The sequence below is a fragment of the Acipenser ruthenus genome, chromosome 53 (genome assembly GCF_902713425.1).
Source record: "Acipenser ruthenus chromosome 53, fAciRut3.2 maternal haplotype, whole genome shotgun sequence".
NCBI lineage: Eukaryota > Metazoa > Chordata > Actinopteri > Acipenseriformes > Acipenseridae > Acipenser > Acipenser ruthenus.
Window position 1 is genome coordinate 4,234,808 of NC_081241.1, and position 19,912 is coordinate 4,254,719.

Here is a 19,912-nt window from a genome sequence, read left to right on the forward strand (position 1 = left end):
CTAGATCATTTACTTGTAATACCTAGATCATTCACTTGTAATATCCAGATCAGGGGTCTCCAACCCTGGTCCTGGAGAGCTACTGGGGCTTCTGGTTTTTGTTCAAACCAATCTGTTACTTAATTGAACCAATTATTGGCTTAATTAGTCAAGATTAACAGGTGTTCCAGATCTTTAGCCATTGATGATGTAAAGACACCTATAAAACCTGCTGGATAGGGGCTCTCCAGGACCAGGGTTGGAGACCCCTGATTCTAGATCATTCACTGTAATATCTAGATGATTCACTTGTAATATCTAGATGATTCACTGTAATATCTAGATGATTTCACTTGTAATATCTAGATGATTCACTTGTAATATCTAGATGATTCACTTGTAATATCTAGATGATTCACTTGTAATATCTAGATGATTCACTTGTAATATCTAGATCATTCACTGTAATATCTAGATCATTCATTTAAGTGCAGTTTCCATGTTTTGTAAGTGTGGACAAGGACTAACAGTATTGTCTGTTACCTGTGATGAATGTCTTCAGATATTCCATTTTGAATTTCAAGGTATTTATTTATACAGCGCCTTTCATACCACACTATCTCAAAGCGTTGTCGGTTAAAACAGAAAGAAGGATGCAGTTCCAAGAAGTAGTAAAAAAAATAACAAAAAATAATTATAATATCAATAATGAATAACGAAAAATGAAAGGCAATTGAAGAAAACAGGAAATGAATAACAAGATAGATCAAACACAGAATTAAAAAATAAGCATATTAAATAGATAAACAATTATATTTGTAAGTCAGGTTAAAAAGGCTAGACTACAAAAGTAAGTCTTTAATCTTGACTTAAATATTGACTGAAGCAGCATCTCTAACAGAAAAGGGCAATGAGTTCCACAATCTGGAGCATTGTAACTAAACACACTTTCTCCTCTCCTTTTCAATTTGACAAACTGTAAAAATGTACTTCAGTAATATTACAATAAATTAATGTGTCATTGTGACAGGCTGACCGAGGTAAGGAGACTCAAAGTCAGGATGTGCAGGGAAAATATGACTTTTAATTAAACAAAATACACAAAACAAAAGGCACCCAAGAAGACAAACACAAAAACAGGCTCTAAACAAACTATACCAAAAAGAACCACTCACTCTCTCACACAGGTCTTCTCACTCTCACAAACACTCACCCACTAACATACCCAATCACTCCCTTGTATACAGGTGCCGGGGCTAATTGGGCAATTCGCACCTCATTAGCCCAGGCACATTCCACACATTCCTCACACAAACTCACTCACTGAAACACACCCCAAACTCACTCATATCCACTCTAAACAATACAAAAAACACAAAACCACCACAAAATAGGCTGCACCCCATCACAGTCATATACATAAATCAATGAATAAATAACAAATGGCTTACATAGAAGCATCGTCTGAAATTTTGCCCTTGAGCTTCACCTACTTTCAGATCGACGTTCTTCAATTCAAAAACTTCCTGTGAAAAACAAATGGAATTGGTCAGTAATGCAGTGAAGCTGCAAACCAGATGACATCATGCATTTGGGTGGAGTCTTGTGCGTGACATCACTACAGGGAAGGGATTGAAGCACAGTCTGGAACCCTACATTCCGCATGTTCTAATGTTTCTTTCGTCATTCAACGATGGGATTACTGCTCCCGACACGCAAGCCCATAATTGTAACCCTTCACAAACTCACACATTCTAGGACACAAGTATAAATAAGGAAATGGGCTTTTAAATATCTCTGCATTCGTGGATATAGGGCTCTCAACCTCATCTCATCTCACCCAACCGGGGGACAGAATCCTTACATAGTGCATCACACAACACTGCCCGTTAGGGTTGCCACCTTTTCCACAGACCAAACCTAGACCTTCTCAGTCAGTCTTGGTCTATCAAAACTGCAGTATACTGTAATACAGTTTAACACAATCCCACCAGGTCTCGGTACAAATCAATAATCATGCAGTGTTGTGCTCTTGATAATTCTAGCAATCGAACTTACAATCAAACTCGATAACGATTTCTGTTCAGTTTTCAAGTAGCCTAAAATTGCATGTATTATTATTATTATTTATTTCTTAGCAGACGCCCTTATCCAGGGTGACTTGCAATTGTAAGCAAATACATTTCAAGTGTTACAGTATACAGTGTTACAGTATACAAATACATTTCAAGTGTAGATGAATGCAGTTTGCATTATTGTGCGTTTAAATATGTTATAAACTGATGGTTCTGTGATTTCATATAAATATTTTTGAGAATTCGGTTATACAATTAAGTGTTACACGTAATAATAATAATCGATTTTTCAGAAATATTTATACACTTTAACGGTAGTTACACTTAAGCGGGTTGGTTATTCCCAGTCCTTACACAAACTCTTACTTTACCGTTACCAGAATGCATTTCATATTACTGAACTTCAATATGAAATCACTGAACCATCATCAGTTTATAACATGTTTAAACGCACAATAATGCAAACTGCATTCATCTACCGGTAATTTTAGGCTACTTGAAAACTGAACAGAAATCGTTATGGAGGTACCTTCCACATTGTTAATGCTGTGCTCATTTTGGCACAGCATAGTCCTTTAGTACAGTCTCTTAGCTGAACGTTAGGTTACTTACCGTAATCCTGGTTCCCTGAAAGAGAAGACGACCATGAATGACGTTACGTATGGGATATGCCTGCCCATTGGGTAGGTATTGCTGAGATCTCTATACCAGAGCTGCTGATAGGCCCCTTCCTGGGATGATGCACTCGGTCCCATCCACTGAGGGGATACAACTGTCATCCAAAGGAAGCCGTTTCTCTTTTTCCATCGAACCTGTGAGGGCGACCGATGCGACCTCATGGTTGGTGGTCATCTTCTCTTTCAGAGAACCAGGGTTACGGTAATTAACCTAACGTTCCCTTTCAATTCGAAGATGACCACCAACGACATTATGTATGGGATAATGTATACCATAGCCATCGCGAGGGAGAAGGAATGGCAGCCTATGAGGGATGCACTAGCACTGTCTAACCCAGAGGTTAGCGGTGTGAACTTACACCCTCAAGGACACTCGTGCCTAATGAAGGCAGGGCAAGGTCTACCACATTAAGGCGGTAGAACCTGAAGAAGGTATGCAGCGTAGTCCAGCTAGCCGCAGTACAAATATCAGACATCGAGGCCCCTCTGAAGAGGGCCCAAGATGTAGCCAACCCTCGAGTGGAGTGTGCGGCTACCCTACCAGGTGGGGGCAAGCCAGCACCATTATACGAAGTCGAGACTGTATCCACAATCCAATGTGACAGACGCTGCTTAGAGAGGGGCTGTCCTAGGGTCCGTGTTCCGTGACAGATGAAGAGCTGGTCAGATTGATGCAGAGCTCTTGTCCTAATCACATAGCATCTAATGCCCGCACTGGGCAGAGGAAATTCAATCTCTCATCCTCTGTTGAAGCAAACAGAGGTGAATGGAAGGACTCCAGTTCCACAGACTGATTAATGTGGAAGGCTGTGATCACCTTGGGGAGGAAAGCAGGGTTGTTTGACAGGTGAGTTGCCTGCACCTCTGCTGCACACGCCTGCTTGAGATGCGTTTCCGTCACCTTGCATTGAAGGTTCGGGCACGCCGGGTCTCTAGCCAACCTATCCACCGGGGGGGCCTTAACCAGGGCGGCGATGGTGGTGTCTACCGGGGGGAACCCCGCTAGGTCAAGCTTTTCCGCACCTTCTAGAGAAGTAAGTGGTGCGGCCTGCTTTATCACGCTAGGACCCGTGGCCGGACGATTCCAGGAGGAGCGTACCTCCTCCATGAAATCTGGGAAGGCTAGGAACTTCTGAGGGCGAGGAGCCATTGTCTGCATCTGGAAAACGGAACTCCCCTGGGGGAGAGGGGGAGGGCAATTTGGGCTGCAACGGAGCCTGGACAGAGGTCCATAATGTCCCTCACCTGCTTGGAACGCTTCACCCTTCTCACCTGCAGAGATGGAGAGTGACTCCGTGAGGCCTGCGCATCAGGGATGTTCAGCAGGGGGTCCTGGGACAGGTCATGGAGGAGGGGCTCTGGGGCTCCAAGAGCCGCCGATGATCCGGCCATAGAGGATGCGGAGCTCGCCCTCGTGACCCTCTCCATTGAGCTTCTTTCACCCGGGGCTGAAAAGCCTCACAGATGCTGCAGGCCACATCCCTCTCGAGGGCCAAGGTGGCATGTTGGACACCCAAGCACTGCGCATAGAGGGTATGTTTATCCTATGTTTATCCTTATTCTCATTGCAGGTCGTGCAGGGGTGGAACCCCGACTTGCCTGACATGGGCCTGGTGTTGTGCATGGGCCGTGCACTGATATAGCAGTAGTATCAAGCACCGCGTGCACCGTGCGTGCTGAGCAGCACTGTGCGTTTGTGCAGTAGTGCTGTAGCAGTGGGTACCAAGTACCGTGTGCGCCATGCACCGTGTGCACCGTGCGTACCGTGCGTACCAAGCACCGCATGCACCGAGTACCGAGAGCACTGTGCACTTTATACCATGCAGCCCTGTGACTGTGCAGTGACGCTGTGGCGCTTTACACTGTGTGCCGTATGCACTGTGCACTGATTTACCAAAGTACCAAGTGCTATGTGTGCACCACGGTACCCAAGCACCAGGGGGGTGGCTACACAAATGTGCCTACCCTAACCGCACGGTCACACACACCTGGTCAGCGCATAGCGTGCACCAGGGGGACACAAGCGCCGAATTGAAGCAGACAGCAAAAACATGGTAGAAAGATAGTATAGGGGAGAGCACGCTGTTTGTGTACAAGGCCCGACTCACCAGCCGGCAAGGTCTACTCGACAGCGGGGATGCGGCAAGGCCTAGCCCCGTGGAGGAACTGTGTACTCTCAGAAAGAAATAGACAACCACTCGCGGGTGACTGCACAGGCAGTCGCTCACACATGACAGACAGATAACAAAGACAGAAAGGCGAAAGACAGAAGGCTGTGTCTTTTCAAAGTCGTTGATTCCGGGAAAGTGGCGAGCCAGCTTTCAGCACGAATGCAAGGGTAATACAATCGACGACTCGACTTGAGAAGCTCTTTTCTATCAACACGCTCAGCTAGACATAGAGGTCTTAACCTTACCATCTTGAGAAGGAAAAAAAGAGATGGCTTCCTTTGGATGAGCCCCTCAGAGGGCAGGACCGAGTGCATCATCCCTGGAAGGGGCCTATCAGCAGCTCTGGTATAGAGAGCTCAGTGATACTTACCCAATGGGAAGGCATATCCCATACGTAATGTCATTATTATTATTTATTTCTTAGCAGACACCCTTATCCAGGGCGACTTACAATTGTAAGCAAATACATTTCAAGTGTTACAATACAAGTAATACAATAAAAGCAAGATAAATACAATGACTTTTGTTCAAGCAAAATATAAGTGTGACAAAATACAATTCAATAATACAGCAGATAACAGTGATAGTTACATCAGGATATGATTAAATACAAAATACTACAGATTAAACACTTGGCAGATTACAGTACTCTGACGTACAGGATTAAATGCAGTAAAATAGGGGGCAGATAAGAGCAAATAAAGCGCATTTAAGGAAGGGTGATAGTGTCCCAGGATAAAAACAGAGGAGTTCTACAGGTGCTGTTTGAAGAGGTGAGTCTTAAGGAGGCGCCGGAATGTGGTCAGGGACTGGGCAGTCCTGACATCTGTAGGAAGGTCATTCCACCACTGCGAAGCAAGGGTGGAGAAGGAGCGGGCTCTGGAGGCAGGGGAGCGTAGCGGAGGTAGAGCCAGTCTTCTAGTGCAGGAGGAGCGGAGAGGTCGAGCGGGGGTGTAGGGAGAGATGAGGGTCTGGAGGTAGCTGGGTGCAGTCTGGTCAAGGCATCTGTAGGCTAGTACAAGAGTCTTGAACTGGATGCGAGCGGTGATCGGGAGCCAGTGGAGTGAGCGGAGTAGTGGAGTAGCGTGGGAGAAGCGAGGCAGAGAGAACACCAGGCGGGCAGCGGAGTTCTGGATGAGCTGGAGCGGACGGGTGGCGGACGCAGGGAGGCCAGCCAGGAGGGAGTTGCAGTCGTCTAGGCGGGAGAGTACCAAGGCCTGGACCAGGAGCTGGGTAGCGCAGTTGGTGAGGAAGGGTCGGATTCTTCGGATGTTGCTCAGGAAGAGTCGGCAAGTGCGTGCCAGACTGGAGATGTGCTGGGAATAAGAGAGGCAGGGGTCCAGGGTGACTCCGAGGTTCTTAGCAGAGGAAGATAGAGAGTGTGTGGTAGATTCCAGAGGAACAGAAATAGAGAGATCAGAGGAGGAGGGAAAGAAAAGGAGGTCAGATTTAGAGAGGTTGAGTTTGAGGTGATGTGAGTGCATCCAGGAGGAAATAGCAGACAGACAGGTAGAGATACGGGAGGAGATGGTGGAGTCAGAGGTGGGGAAGGAGAGGAAAATCTGAGCATCATAAGCATAGAAATGGTATGAGAAACCATAGGATGCGATGAGGGGGCCCAGGGAGCGGGTGTAGAGAGAGAACAGGAGAGGACCCAAGACTGACCCTTGGGGGACTCCAGTTAAGAGAGGTTGAGGTATGGAGGTTGCTCCACGCCAGGTTACCTGGTAAGTGCGGTTGGAGAGGTAGGAGGAGAACCAGGCCAGAGCAGTGCCAGAGATCCCCAGGTCAGCGAGAGATGATAGTAGAATAGAGTGATCAACAGTGTCAAAGGCAGCAGAGAGGTCGAGGAGAATTAGGACAGAGGAGAGAGAGGCAGCTCGGGCAGACTTAAGTGAGTTGATGACAGACAGGAGGGCGGTTTCAGTGGAGTGAGCAGAGCGGAAGCCAGATTGGAGAGGGTCGAGCAGAGAGTGGTTGGACAGGAAAGCAGAGAGCTGGCGGTGTACAGTCCGCTCGAGGGTTTTGGAGAGGAAGGGTAGAAGGGAGACAGGACGGTAGCTCTGGAGGGAGGTGGGGTCGAGGGTAGGTTTTTTGAGGAGGGGAGTGATCGAGGCTTTTTTGAAGGCAGAGGGAAAGAGACCAGAAAGTAGAGAGGTGTTGAGGAGAGAGGAGATGAAGGGGAGTAGAGCAGGAGCAGCAGCTTGAAAGAGGTAAGTGGGGAGGGGGTCCAAGGCACACGTGGTGGGTTTGTGACCCTGGAGCAAGGAGGAGAGGTGAGAGTCTGAGAGGAGCAAGAAGGTGGAGAAGGAGGGTGAGTTAGTAGGGGATGCAGTGGGTGTAGGGGTTGGAGCAGGAGGGGGTGCGGGGGAGGGAGAGGAGTTAAAGAGTTTGCGGGTATCTGAGATTTTAGAAGAGAAGAAGGAGGTAAAGTCATCAGGGGCGATAGAGGAGGGAGGAGGAGGGGGGGAGGGTTTAGGAGGGAGGAGAAGGTAGAGAATAGATTACGTGGGTTGTTAGTGGAGGCTTGGATTATAGATTGGAAATAAGTACATTTAGCAGAGGAGAGAGTAGAGGAGAAGGAGGAGAGGAGAGTGCGATAAAGGTCTAGGGCAGCAGGGAGTTTGGTTCTCTTCCATTTCTTTTCAGCAGATCGCAGTGTGATTCTTGCCGAGCGGAGCACAGAGGAGAGCCAGGGATGGGGAGGGGGGGCGGCGAGCAGGTCGGGAGGTGAGGGGACAGAGGGAGTCGAGGGAGGAGGTGAGGGAGGAGAAGAGGGTGGAGGTAGCAGAGTCTACGGAGAGTTGTGAAAAGGAGTCGATAGGAGGGAGGTGAGAGAGAGCAGTGGAGGCAAGGACAGAGGGGGAGAGAGAGCGGAGGTTACGGCGAGAGGTGACAGTGGGGGTAGGAGGAGCAGGGAGATGGGGGAGAGACAGAGAAAAAGAGATGAAATAGTGATCAGAGAGGTCCAGGGGGGTGACAGAGAGGGTGGAGGGGCAGCAGGCCCTGGAGAAGGTGAGGTCCAGTTGACGGCCAGCTTTGTGGGTAGGAGGGGATGGAGAGAGACAGAAGTCGAAGGAGTGAAGGAGAGGGAGGAATCCAGCAGAGTGGCTGGGGTTGGAGAGATGGATGTTGAAGTCACCCAACAGGACAGTTGGGGTAGACAGAGAGGGGAGGGAGGAGAGTAGATAGTCGAGTTCATCCAGAAAGTGAGTGAGAGGCCCAGGGGGGGCGGTACAGAACAATGAGCAGGAGTTGACAGGGAGAGGTTAGTTGGACTGCATGAAATTCAAAGGTATTAACAGAGAGTGAGGAGGGGACAGAAAAGAGTAAGGAGGGAGAAAGGAGACCAGTCCCACCTCCCCGTCCAGTGAGACGCGGGGTATGGGACAGGACGTAGAGAGAGGACAGGGCAGCAGGAGTAACAGTGTTATCAGGGGACAGCCAGGTTTCAGTTAGAGCAAGGAAATCGAGAGAGAGGTGGGAGGCAAAGGCAGAGATGAAATCAGCTTTGTTAGCACAAGAGTGACAGTTCCAGAGTGCACCAGAGAGTGTGCGGGAGGGGGGGAGAGGCAGAGAAATGAGGTTAGAGGGGTTGGAGGAGCAGCAGCAGAGGGAGGGCAGAGGACGAGGATGGGAGGACAGAACAGGGATGTGAGAGACAGTCATAGCAGGACAGGCAAGACAAAAGGCACAGTAGGAGCAGTGGGGTGGAGGGTACTGACTAGTAGATGGCTTTTATGGTGGTCGTCTTTGAATTGAAAGGGAAATGTTTAGCTGTCACTCGCTGAAGTTTTACAGATTTTACAGGAAATATACAGATTCCATCTACTGATGTTTCGATACTCTTCTATACCAAATATGTCATATAGCCTACATTGTTTTAATTGCGAGTCTATTTAACAAAATATGTTAAACGTTGTGGCAGGAATGGACGAGGGTCTGACGTCACGGCAGAAGAAGGGACCACAACAACAAAAAGGTATTGTGCAGTGGCGCGGGCGCCGTTTTATTTAATGAATCCAAAAATAAATAAAATATTCAAACAGAAAACACTCGCTCACAGAGCAAAATAAAAGGTTAAACAAAAACAAATCACGAACACAAAAACCAAAATAAATAAACCATAAACCATACAGGTCAGGCTGGGCAGTTGCTGTCACTGTTCCTGTATGCTATGCTTTAGTTTCGTTTTTAATCCTCTCGCTCTCTGTCTCTCTACTCCAAACACCCACCCCGAACTAGAGAGCTGCAGGCTTTTATTAAGGTGAACCATCTCCCAATTAGCAACAAAATTAATCCCGTAATTAATTCGGGAGATGGTTCACCTTCTGCACGAGTTTATTAATTATTACTCCTGGCAGAGGACGAGCACCGATCTCGCCTCTGCCAGGACACGTTTTAAAAATAAACGAAACAATAACAAACATACGGCGCTCGCCGACATAAATACAATAAATCATAATAAACAAAAACAATACTTTGCACAGGGGCGGAGGATGAACCCTCGTTCTAAAAATAACACAAAACAATGTACAGGGCTGCTCGCCCTGTTACATATCCCCCCCCTTGTGCAACGCACACATGGCCCCAACGGCCACCTCCCCCCTCAGTCTCAAAGTCCCGGACGAGGGGGAAGAGAGTTGCTTCTGGGGGGTGGCCATGGTGGAATCTCCGGCACCCCCCAATTCTTCGTGGCCGGCAGCTCCCTCTTCTGGGGCTCCCTCCACACTCTCTCCTGCCGCGAAATTGCGGCTGGGGGAGCTGGTCTCCTGACCTTCCCCCTCTTCTTCATGGCCAGCAGTTCCCCTCCGTGGGGCTCTGACCACACAAACTCCTGCCGCGAAAGTGCGGCTGGGGGAGCTGGTCTCCTGACCTCCCCCCCCTTCTTCATAGCCGGCAGTTCCCCTCCGTGGGGCTCCGACCACACAATATCCTGCCGCGAAAGTGCGGCTGGGGGAGCTGGTCTCCTGACCTCCCCCCCTTTCTTGATGGCCGGCAGCTCCCCTCCGTGGGGCTCCGACCACATGACCTCTGGCCGCGAAAGTGCGGCTGGGGGAGCTGGTCTCCTGACCTCCCCCCCTTTCTTGATGGCCGGCAGCTCCCCTCCATGGGGCTCCGACCACAGTGTAGGGACCCCAGGTGAAGCAGGATCCCTGGCGACCCCAGGCGACGGCAGCGGACCCTCGGGAGGCGACGGCAGCGGCAGCGGACCCTCGGGAGGCGACGGCAGCGGCAGCGGACCCTCGGGAGGCGACGGCAGCGGACCCTCGGGAGGCAACGCAGGACCGGCAGCAACCCTAGGAGATGCAAGGGAGACACAGGCGACCCTAGGCGATGCCGACGGCGGGAGGGGAGCCCCTGGCCATGAAGGCGGCAGCAGGAGCTCCACTTCTCCCAATGGTGGTGGTGGAGGTAGAGGTAGCTCCTGCTCCTCTCCTCCTGACAGTAAAGGCGGCAGGGGCTCCTCCTCTTCTGGCGGCCAAGGCGGCAGGGCTTCCTCCCCTTCAGGCGGCCAAGGCGGCAGGGCTTCCTCCCCTTCAGGCGGCCTAGGCGGCAGGGCTTCCTCCCCTTCAGGCGGCCAAGGCGGCAGGGCTTCCTCCCCTTCAGGCGGCCAAGGCGGCAGGGCTTCCTCCCCTTCAGGCGGCCAAGGCGGCAGGGCTTCCTCCCCTTCAGGCGGCCAAGGCGGCAGGGCTTCCTCCCCTTCAGGCTCCGAAGGCGGCAGGGCTTCCTCCCCTTCAGGCTCCGAAGGCGGCAGGGCTTCCTCCCCTTCAGGCTGCGAAGGCGGCAGGGCTTCCTCCCCTTCAGGCTGCGAAGGCGGCAGGGCTTCCTCCCCTTCAGGCTGCGAAGGCGGCAGGGCTTCCTCCCCTTCAGGCTCCGAAGGCGGCAGGGCTTCCTCCCCTTCAGGCTGCGAAGGCAGCGAAGGCGGCTCCTCCCCTTCTGGCAGCGAAGGCGGCTCCTCCCCTTCTGGCAGCGAAGGCGGCTCCTCCCCTTCTGGCAGCGAAGGCGGCTCCTCCCCTTCTGGCAGCGAAGGCGGCTCCTCCCCTTCTGGCAGCGAAGGCGGCTCCTCCCCTTCTGGCAGCGAAGGCGGCTCCTCCCCTTCTGGCAGCGACAGGGAAACCAGCAGGCATGTTCCCTCTGCTGGTTGTGGTGGAAGCGGAACCAGCAGGCATGCTCCCTCTGCTGGTGGTGGTGGTGGGAGCAACATGTCGTCCTCCCACGGAGACGGAGGTGGCACCAGCAGGTATGCTCCCTCTGCTGGTGGTGGGAGCGACACGTCGTCCTCCCACGACGGTGGAGGTGGAACCAGCAGGAATGCTCCCTCTGCTGGCGGTGGGAGCGACACGTCGTCCTCCCACGACGGTGGAGGTGGAACCAGCAGGAATGCTCCCTCTGCTGGCGGAGGTGGGAGCGACACACAGTCCTCCCATGGAGACGGAGGTGGAACCAGCAGGCATGCTCCCTCTGCTGGCGGAGGTGGGAGCGACTCACATTCCTCCCAGGGCGGTGGAGATGGCACCAGCAGGTATGCTCCCTCTGCTGGCGGAGGTGGGAGCGACTCACAGTCCTCCCACGGCGGTGGAGGGGGAACCAGCAGGTATGCTCCCTCTGCTGGTGGAGGTGGGAGCGGCTCACAGTCCTCCCCCGGCGGTGGAGGTGGAACCAGCAGGTATGCTCCCTCTGCTGGTGGAGGTGGGAGCGGCTCACAGTCCTCCCACGGAGACGGAGGTAGCACCAGCAGGTATTCTCCCTCTGCTGGCGGAGGTGGGAGCGACTCACAGTCCTCCCAGGGCGGTGGAGGTGGAACCAGCAGGAATGCTCCCTCTGCTGGCGGAGGTGGGAGTGACTCACAGTCCTCCCACGGAGACGGAGGTGGCACCAGCAGGTATTCTCCCTCTGCTGGTGGTGGGAGCGACTCACAGTCCTCCCATGGAGACAGAGGTGGCACCAGCAGGTATTCTCCCTCTGCTGGTGGTGGTGGGAGCGACTCACAGTCCTCCCATGGAGACAGAGGTGGCACCAGCAGGTATTCTCCCTCTGCTGGCGGAGGTGGGAGCGACTCACAGTCCTCCCAGGGCGGTGGAGGTGGAACCAGCAGGAATGCTCCCTCTGCTGGCGGAGGTGGGAGCGGCTCACAGTCCTCCCACGGAGACGGAGGTAGCACCAGCAGGTATTCTCCCTCTGCTGGCGGAGGTGGGAGCGACTCACAGTCCTCCCACGGAGATGGAGGTGGAACCAGCAGGAATGCTCCCTCTGCTGGCGGAGGTGGGAGCGGCTCACAGTCCTCCCACGGAGACGGAGGTAGCACCAGCAGGTATTCTCCCTCTGCTGGCGGAGGTGGGAGCGACTCACAGTCCTCCCATGGAGATGGAGGCGGCACCAGCAGGTATTCCCCCTCTGCTGGCAGGTACCTGGGCTGTGGACCTTCGGCCTTCCCCTTCTTGGGCCGTGGACCTTCGGCCTTCCCCTTCTTGGGCCGTGGACGCACCGACTCCCCCCTCTCGGGACGTGGACGCACCGACTCCCCCCTCTCGGGACGTGGACGCACCGACTCCCCCCTCTCGGGACGTGGACGCACCGACTCCCCCCTCTCGGGACGTGGACGCACCGACTCCCCCCTCTCGGGACGTGGACGCACCGACTCCCCCCTCTTGGGCTGTGGACGTTCGGGCTCCTCCCTTTTAGGCGCAGGACGTTCGGGCTCCTCCCTTTTAGGCGCAGGACGTTCGGGCTCCTCCCTTTTAGGCGCAGGACGTTCGGGCTCCTCCCACTCAGGCGCAGGACGCACCAACTCCTCCCTCTTGTCTCCCCTCCAGCAGCTGTAATCCCAGTCTTCAGGGAGGGGGCAATTAACTGGGAAATGCCCCCGCTCCCCACAGATGCAGCAACAACTCAGCTGGCTTATGCTATGGAGGAGGGCTTCCCAGCTCATCTCCTCCTGTGCCTGCTGTTGTTGCTGCAGCGGCTGCTGTCTCCTCATCCTCCTTCTTCCTCCCATCTTCCTTCCTCCCATCCTCCTCTTCACTCTCCTTTTCTCCACACACAAAAACGAAAAAAAACGAAAAAACCTGCAGTACCCTCTTCTGCCTGCGTCCTGGAGGCGCTGCGATCCCACGCAGGACACCACGTGTGGCAGGAATGGACGAGGGTCTGACGTCACGGCAGAAGAAGGGACCACAACAACAAAAAGGTATTGTGCAGTGGCGCGGGCGCCGTTTTATTTAATGAATCCAAAAATAAATAAAATATTCAAACAGAAAACACTCGCTCACAGAGCAAAATAAAAGGTTAAACAAAAACAAATCACGAACACAAAATCCAAAATAAATAAACCATAAACCATACAGGTCAGGCTGGGCAGTTGCTGTCACTGTTCCTGTATGCTATGCTTTAGTTTCGTTTTTAATCCTCTCGCTCTCTGTCTCTCTACTCCAAACACCCACCCCGAACTAGAGAGCTGCAGGCTTTTATTAAGGTGAACCATCTCCCAATTAGCAACAAAATTAATCCCGTAATTAATTCGGGAGATGGTTCACCTTCTGCACGAGTTTATTAATTATTACTCCTGGCAGAGGACGAGCACCGATCTCGCCTCTGCCAGGACACGTTTTAAAAATAAACGAAACAATAACAAACATACGGCGCTCGCCGACATAAATACAATAAATCATAATAAACAAAAACAATACTTTGCACAGGGGCGGAGGATGAACCCTCGTTCTAAAAATAACACAAAACAATGTACAGGGCTGCTCGCCCTGTTACAAACGTTTATATACAAACATAGAAATTCTGTATATAATTCATATTAGTACTGTATTTTCAAACAAACGTGCACGTTTATATTGTCTTACTTGGTAACATGCAAGTAAGTTTTCTTCAAAGGAAAAAGAAACTTGGTGAAATAATGTGAAAGTGTGCTGGCTCACAGGGGCTGCACAGGCCGTCACTAGCTATGAGGAAATGGAGGCTGTGTCCTCTGTGTTCTTTGGGCATCAAAATGCTGAAGTACAAATTCTGGCAAAGTACATGAAAATTTTTTTTGTAGAACATACATTTTGAGTTTGAATAGTAAATACCAAACAGTCAAAGCAGCATTTCAAAAAAAGTATTGATTTAATTATGAGAGTGGATATCAGAGGCTCTGCAAGCATCCAATGAGAAAATGTTCAAAGTTAAGATTTCAATTCGACGCTGAGCAGTTAACAAATCGTATAGAAAACTGTACAAACCTGACGAGAATACTCACCAAGAACGCACCGCTTCTTGTTTTCCGACAGTTGTGGTTCATCTTTTAAAAAATGCAGTATTTGTAAATGTATATAAACACTGCTGGCTACAGCTTGAAGCCTCAGTTTGGCCTTGGTAGAATGTCAGCTGTGGTCACTGCCCTGGGTGCACAGTAGGGTCACAATGTATCTGCACTTATCATGATAGCTTTCTAATTCCTGTGACTGCAGGTAAGAAGTATGCTCTGTGGTTATAAATACATTACATTTTGCTGTGGAAGATAACGTTTTTGCATTAGCCGCCATGATTGTTTTGACCGCCAGTATGGTGGCGTAGCCTGCGGGGGTCACGTGACTGCACCCTCTCAATTGCAATATTTACATCACGTGGATATGTTCTTTTCCCTAGCATTTGAATAATACTGGGGACAAAGAAGAATGTACAGATCAGTACTAAACAGTACATTTCTAATAAGATAGTGGAAATCGTTTAAGCAACTAATGTATGTCAAAGAAAATATTAAAGGAAGGTTGGTGTTATGCGTTTCACTTAAAACCGGACATTAGGGCATCCAGGCTTGTTAATTCCTGCCACCCGGACACAGACTCCAGTTTCCGGACTGTCTAGGTCAAGGTGGCAACCATACTGCTCGTAAAAGCACTGCTATAGGAATGTTTTTTTTACTAAAGTACCTGGCAAATCATAGAACAACAAGGTAAATCCAGGTTTTAAATGTTATTCTTTTATAAAAATCCTGTGTTATAAACCCTTTTTACAAACAGAACAAACCAAAAGCCTATCTTCACTTGAAGATACTAACTTCACTGTATTGAAGTCCCTAACTCACACAGGACAGCTAAGCTGTTTCCCTGTCTCAAATCTAGTTTATCAATTATTTTAATCCCTCTGTACTTACGTTCTCCACATTCAACACTCCTGCCACCTCCTTCTTACACTAAGAACAAAAGTACAGTTTATATAGCACAGATAATTGCAAACACTCAGACAATCAACACCCTATCTACCCAATTAGACAGGTGTTTTTCCCTTTTCTGGCTGAATACCATCAGCCCTAAAGGCTTCCGGGAAATGTAGTTTCCCCAGCCACTTCGGCCATGACGCCTATCATGAACTACAAGTTTTTCACCTTAACAGGGGAACATAGATCTTGTCAGCCTCAGACTGACATACTTATTAGCCCTCACTGCCCCACAATATATATATATATATATATATATATATATATATATATATATATATATATATATATATATATTACACACACACACACACACACACACATACTGTATATATATAGAGAGATATACACACACACACACACACACACACTTCAGTTGTTCAGATGTTTATGTGACGTAAACAAATGACATCCGACAAGTACATCGTTTCTCCTTTCATTATACGATTTACAGTGTTTTGAATACAGCCGTCAGACAGACGGCTGCGGGGCTTCTAGGTATGAGTATATATCTCTGGTCCTTCTAGTGTTAACCTGCAGTTCTAGAGAAAACCGCATTTTCACCCCCTGAAGGGCCGTTTCATTTTAAAACCATGCCGTTTGGGCTACATGGTGTGCCCGCTGCCTTCCAGAGCCTGATGGACCAGGTTTTACGCCCACATTATGAATATGCAGCAGCGTATATTGATGATGTGGTTATTTACAGCTCCACCTAGCGAGAGCATTTGGTTAGGATTACAGCCGTCCTTCAGTCTCTATGGTTAGCCCGGCTCACAGCTAACTTGGGAAAATGCGTGTTTGTCAAAACAGAGACTCAATATTTGGGATTTTTAATGGGGAATGGAAGGGTGAGACCTGTAGTCACTAAAATCCAGGCTTTGGTAGATGTGGCAATCCCCAAAACCAAGACTCAGGTGAGGTCCCTACTGGGATTAGCCGGTTATTACCGCCGCTTTATCCTCAGAGTATGCCACAGTGGTTAACCCTTTAGTCGACCTCACCAAAAAGAGTGCACCAAATTTAATTAAGTGGTCAGCAGAATGTCAGAGAGCATCTGATACTATTAAGCGAAGACTCTTCCAGGCCCCCACTCTCATCACACCAGATTTCACCTAGAGATTCATTCTCCACACCGATGCATCGGATGTTGGTTTGGGTGTGGTCTTGTCCCAAAAGGTAGACAGAGTTGAAATAGAATGATCTTTGGTGGTAAATCTCCATCCCGACCTGTGAGGGCGCCAAGTAACGGGAACAGAGTTCCCTGGACTGTTTGGCCTGACAATTAATTCCCAGGGTTAAAAGGAAGTCAGTCATCTAGAAAGGGGGCGGAGCTTCAGTACACTAAGCCGCGGATTGAAGGAGCGGCTGCAGTTGTTTACCAAGGGGCCATGTGTGACGGTACAAGAAGGGGACAAAGCGACGTAATCTGTTCCTTTGTTTTGGTTAAGGAATCGACCGGAAGGACCTGTGTTATATTGTGCGTGAGTGTTTTGTTTGTTTTGTCTTGTCTCTAATTGTTGCTTGTTATTTAGTAGACGGCTAAACACGTCCGGAGCTGTCGCCAGAGGCCAGCACCAACCTGGACAGCACTTCAGTTGTTACCATGCTTGATTGTATTTTGCACCACGAGCACCTGGTGACCATGTTTGTGTATTGTGAGTGTACTATTGACTGTGTTTATTATTTGGGACTGCAACCTTTTTATTTATTCCAGTGCATTACACATTGTTCTGTACTGCATGGAATTATTGTTTGGTCACCAGACCAGGATTATAATTAAAAACCAGTTCTGGGGCTCCCGAGTGGCGCATCCAGTAAAGGCGCTCCACGTGGAGTGCAGGATGTGCCCTATAGCCTGGTGATCGCAAGTTCGAATCCAGGCTATGTCACAGCCGACCGTGACCGGGAGTTCCTTGCGGGCAGCGCACAATTGGCTGAGCACTGCCTGGGTAGGGAGGGCTTAGGTCGGCAGGGGAATCCACGGCTCACCGCGCATCAGTGACCCCTGTGGCCGATAGGGCGCCTGTGGTTCTGCAGTGGAGCCGCCAGATCTGCGTTTTCCTCCGACACTATAGGTCTGGTGGCATCGCTGTGGATCTGCAGTGCGAAAAATGATGGCTTGGCAGGGGCACGTTTCGGAGGACGCGTGTTCCAGCCGCCGTTTCCCGAGTTGGCGGGGGGGTTGTCAGCGGTGAGCCGAGGATACAGATAATAATTGGGCATACTAAATTGGGGAGAAAACCGGGGGTAAAAAATTGGTGACGACTAAATTTTAATAATAATAATAATAAAAAAAAAGTTCTGAATGGATTGCAATGGTCTGTCTCCTGATTAAGCACTCCATCTCCGGCACCTGTACACCGCAAGCCACCAGGTAAAATATATAGTTTAATTGAGTTTTCTGTTGACTTCATACTCCACACCTTTTTTTTGTTACCAACTTGGTACCCCTGACTGCATCCTATCTTTCTCTGGCTGATCCCTCTTTCTACCTTGGTTGTTTCGTATATGGGAAACTTTTTGGTCCGATTTTAAGTTTGAGAGGCTTTGTGTATACAACATATTCATGTTGTATACACTTATTATGACAGTTGTTTTATAGAGATTTTTCGTTACAGATTTTTTTTTTTTTTTTAATTCAACATTTGGTAAGTTTAAAACTTTAAAGAAACGTACTAAAAGTCATGATGCTTTCATGGCAACATCTTTGTTGGCGATTGAGCCCTCCAAAACTGTGATCCTGTCAAAAGGGATCGTCCTCACTGCCAGCTTGCCGATGCCCACACCTAAATCACAGGCTTCTCCTGAAGACAAAAAAAAGCACTACTACTGTTGTAACAAACAACTTTTAACTTACAAAAATAATGCCATTACATCTTTCTATAATCTCAATGAATGGATTTCTTTCATAATAAATACTCTGTATAATGTTATGCATGTTACATGTGAATTTAGCTGATGCCTGAATGCAAGACAACTTAGAATGGAAACGAGATAGATAGATAGATAGATAGATAGATAGATAGATAGATGTCTGTGGCAGTGGGGAATCAGTCTCTCTTTCTAAAGAAGCTGGTGCGCATACATGAGGCATCAAGGGTTGCTGGTGTAGCATGAGCTTTTTCAGCAAGATTTTTCACTGAAGGAAAAAATACAAGACCTTGTAAATATCACTGCTTTACTTGATTTAAATAAACTATTCAATAATTTGATCAAACTTAATTATTCACAAACAATAATTCATACTTACCAGTAAACAAAGTACACTTCTTACATTTTTTGGGAGGCATTTCAGTATGAAATTATGACAATGGTAAGCTAAAAATTACATACCGCTAATTATTTTGATCAACAAAGACACCTGCCAACAAACAAAACACTAACACAATATTACAGTTTAGCAAAAACTGCAGGGCTTTGATGCATTTCAATAGAAAAGCTTTGTTGCATACATTTTATTAATACTGTAGTAATATTGTAGTTAGGAGAGACATTATTATCAACCTGCCAGGCACCTGTGCACATCATAAACCAGCCTGCCAGGCACCTGCTCCCTTTATTAACCAGCCTGCCAGGCACCTGTGTCCTTTATAAACCAGCCTGTAAAGCACCTGTGCCCACTATTATAAACCAGCCTGCCAGGCACCTGTGTCCTTTATAAACCAGCCTGCCAGGCCTCTGTGTCTATTAGCCCGTCATTGATAAATGAATAATTTACATTAGAGTAACCAACCTTTTTATTCTATTAGTAATAATTGCTTAAGAAATATGATTCTCAGTATAGAGTCTGACATGCCTGGTAAGTTTATGATAGATTTTTCTTCAAGGCAAAACAATTATAAATTACATTTAATGTAAACTCTCAGGTCACTGTGAAGAAGCAAAAACGCTATGCAGCAAGATACAGTGTAAGCAACCAAAGCACATCATGTGAAGAATTAACGTATACACGTTTGAACAACGAAACGAGGCAAAGACAGATGAAGCATAAAGAACTGTTCCGATTACACACATTTGTTTTAAAGAAAACTTTTTTTTTTTTAAAATAAAACTTAATAGAAGAAAATATTAATATTCATACTTAAGGCAAAACCCAACATAATGTATTAAAATGCTTTTGTGTGCATGCGTCGTATTTTTTAAACAGGCTATATTTTAAGAAGATGAATTAAACATCCTACCTTCTTCCAAACTCTGTTCTTCTGCAGTATCCTGGCGCGCAGTTTTCAGTTTGAAATTGAGGGAGTGGAAACAGGCTGCTTACGCTCTTGTAAGGCGTGTTTCCTTTGTGATGTAACTGAGGAGGCGGGTGTTCGTGGAGGGTGTTTCCTATCTTCCTAACAGGCAGACCTGCCTGTCAGTTACCGTTCGGGCAAACTTCTCCCTAGTGCATCACTTCCCCGCTCCATATTCTGGGCATTGTATTGTGGGATTAAGGAGGAATGTGTTAGACTGCGTCTTCCGGTGTTTCTCAGGAAATGACGAGCCAATACAAACAGAGACGTCCTGACAGGTGAGTAGGGATGTGAGGGCGATGCAAAAAAAAAAAAACACCAAAACAAACAAACTAGAAATTATTAAGACAATAATATAGATTTTATGAAATAAAAGACGTTTATTCTTCCGGTATTACCGCGAACGTGTCAACGTATTGCACGAAAGAAAAAACGATAAGAAAGGTGAAAAGAAATAACGATATCTTTCTTTAGTGACACATCAGCGGTGGCAGGTGAATAGGCATCTGTCATTTTTTGGTTAATATCCAAGGCTTGTGATGCTGCAGAAATCTCGTTCTGTTTT

The 19,912-nt window shown here is 48.5% G+C and overlaps 1 protein-coding gene across 2 annotated transcripts in view; it reads left to right on the plus strand.

The window, feature by feature from the left end:
- The first annotated feature begins 19,497 nt into the window (after positions 1 to 19,497).
- Positions 19,498 to 19,912, plus strand: part of LOC117433093 (PRKCA-binding protein-like) — a 29,991-nt gene continuing 29,576 nt past the window's right edge. For both annotated transcript variants that reach the window (XM_059016397.1, XM_059016398.1), the window contains exon 1: positions 19,498 to 19,625. The gene's annotated coding sequence lies outside the window, so the exon portion shown is untranslated. The remainder of the gene's footprint in view (positions 19,626 to 19,912) is intronic.